Consider the following 3,220-nt stretch of genomic DNA (forward strand, 5'->3'; position numbering starts at 1 on the left):
ATGTTGTGTTTTTCTCGGTCTCGAAGCTTTATATTCATCATACTCTATGAACTGTCGTGGATGTTTCATGCGCAAATGGCGTATAAAGTTAGAAGTAACTTGTACAGATCCCTGCAATTTGGCTTTACAAATGCGGCAGTGCACGAGAATACCCCCACGTTGCTTATGGTAATCAGTGCTATCAAGCTATATATTAAAAACGAAAAGTCGATAAGTTTCTTGTTAACTAAATTAAATAGTTATTTTTTGCTTATTTTGGCCGGCTTAAATTAGTCAAGTAGCAATTCAACAGCACAATTTTCCAGTACTTTTTTATTATTCAATAAATGACTAAAAGTAGCCATAAGGTCAAGATGCAGGGATGGTATTTTCAGGGAAGGTAGTCGAGAGTTCTAGCTTTACTTTAAGCTAGAGCTTATCAAATATTGCAAAAAACTAAATTTTTTGACACCTTGACCTCCTTTGTCTCAAAATCTGGAGCTGATGGAAACTTTATACTTACGGACAGCTTTAACATTTGCCGCACCAAAATCAGTGTTGCATTGTGTAATAGTTCATACATGGCGTATGAGTAGCATTCGTTCCTAGTCGTATTTCATATTTACGCCCCAGTAATTTTTTAAGAAAAACCAACTACATATTTAATTATATATGTATATATAATTTTTCTGCAAAAATAATGACCATAGTTATCGATAAATTTCGAAATTCGTGAAAAATTAAAGTTTCAAGAGCAGGTAGCGACCTCTAAATTTTTCAAGTTCTTCTTGGAGCAGGCGCCTTCTTTTGTATCAACTATATGAAATCTCACGGCTCATCGGAAATCCGAAAACTTTTTTTTAAACAGTCTAATCTACATACATATGCATGTAGATGGAAATAATAAAGGAAATGCAATATAGTTTGTGCGTTGCCCCTTTTTAGCCTTCATATGGAGAGGGAGGCAATATTGAGCTTCATCAAAGTCTCAAACCTCTAAAATTTGGAGATCGAATATTTGCGGGACACACCCGAATTACTAATTAAAAAATGAGATGGGGTTTCTATTGTCGTTTTTGATTCACTATTTCTCTATTGGCGAAAGGTCGGCTCTCCTTGCCTGAAAAAATGTTGTATGTGAAAGCAACCACAAACTTGGCCAGCACACATGAGCAAGTATTGTTAAAAGTGCTCACTGCATTAGTGCTCTATTTTAATAAAAAAAGCGGTCATTGCATTTGATATCTACCTTCTCCAAAATTTCGAAATATTTTCCAAATAATGTTTCCTGCGCACATGGTTCCTCAGCTAAATCGTTTTCCCCACGTCTGTCGTAAAAAACAGATGTGTCGTTATATGAATGTGAATCTTCCACATCTAGATATTCTCTCGTTGGCTGTGGTGTTGGGCCTTCGTCTTCGAGTACATATTCACTGGATGACTGAGGTGTTGGGTCTTCGTCTTCGAAAACATACTCACTGATCACTTCAAAAAGGTCGTCAAAATCTTCTTTTGATACTTCGCTGCCTTCGCAGCATAGGTCTTCATTGATTTTAGACATTTTCTCGCAGAATATAAAATGTAATTTATCACAATTTTTTTTTCTAATAATTTTTTTCTTGAGTTTTTAAATTTGAAAACTTTCAAAACGAAATTTCATAAGGGTTCTTGTTTTCATTAAAAAGGGGTTGAGGAGTTCCATTACAATGAAATTGTTTTTAACTAATTATTAATTTAAAAGTTTGCTTTTTAAACATATTTACTACGCACTTCTGCAGGAGGGTACCATAACTTTTTTCACGTAACGGATATTTGGAACAACCAAAATCGAGATAGATATATACTACATTTATGTACATATGTATGTATATACCGAAAATGCCCAGAATGAAAAGAAAAGTTGATTAGTCCATGTCGGTCTGTCTGCCTGTCCGTTTTTTTGTGTACACGATAACTCTAGCAAAAGTTTAGATATCTGAAGAAAATTCGGCACGGGGGTTTCCCTTTATGCAGGGCAGCAGTGTATTGAAAATACAAAAATTAAACAATAAATAACCTGGTCCTGGCGTTCTTCAACAAACTTCTGAAATATGGTGTTCTTGAAAAGTTTTTTGAGATAGGGAGTTTTTGAACTGGCTGCTGATATAGGTGGATCTTTCACTTAGGTGTCGATATGTAGTTTTTATGTTAACAAACAAACCGAAACTTGGGTTAAAAAGCGTGCCAAACCTTCTGCAATGAAATGGGTATGCGTTCTTAAATATTGCACTTACAGAAAAGAGTGTTAATGAAAATATAGACCAACGAATTTTGTTAAATATTTTTATTTGGAAATTGTTGATAATTTGTGACTTATTGTAAATAAAAAAACCTCCATTAACCCACAAATTCGATTTTCCATTAACTGCTTGACCCAATAACGAAGAAAAAAATACGAAGAAATTTGTGTCAAAAATGTTTATAATTAAGTAATGAAACGTATATGTATGTCTAATGTTAGAACCAGAAGCTCTTAAATTTGTTAGTTTATATTAACTTATACATATATGTATGTACTAATTTATGCAGAATACATTATTAATGGTACATTGGTAACACTTATTTGGAAAGCTGACAATTTTCTAAACACAGATGTTAAAATCATAAATAATTTATATTTTTCATAACGACATTCTAACGACACGTTTACTAAAAAATATTTCTCCAATTAATATTTTTTATTCTTATAAATACTTATACAAATTTAAGTGAAAAAAACTAATGATAACGTTCTATAAACAATTTTTTGTGTTGAAATTTTGAAATCTGTTTAATAAAATTCAACCTTGCGTACTTTTCAGTGGGTTTTGTGTGTTGAGAATATTTATACCGATTGATTGGTACTGAATGAATGTGTGCACACATAGCAAAAGCTGCATTCATCTGAATACGTATTCAGTGTTAAAAGTTGATGTTTCGTCATTCAATTTTTTCAATCTTTCTTTGAATATGTTAATGTGTGCAATCGTATATACTTTGAGTGAATGTAGAATTGCAAAATTATAAGCCACATTCCCCAACAAGGAAAAATTCAATGAAAACATAATAGCATAAAATTGATGATTTTACAAGGCTTTTATCAACTTGCAATGTTGTGTGTCCAGAAACTTTCAATGTTGTGGATCCAGAAACTTTCAATGTTGTGTGTCCGACACCATAAAACCTTTGCTTTGAAAAGTTCCTATAAAAAAGCATAGTGCAT

The sequence above is a fragment of the Rhagoletis pomonella genome, unplaced genomic scaffold (genome assembly GCF_013731165.1).
Source record: "Rhagoletis pomonella isolate Grant_MI unplaced genomic scaffold, Rhpom_1.0 Rhpom_scaffold_00001, whole genome shotgun sequence".
Lineage (NCBI taxonomy): Eukaryota > Metazoa > Arthropoda > Insecta > Diptera > Tephritidae > Rhagoletis > Rhagoletis pomonella.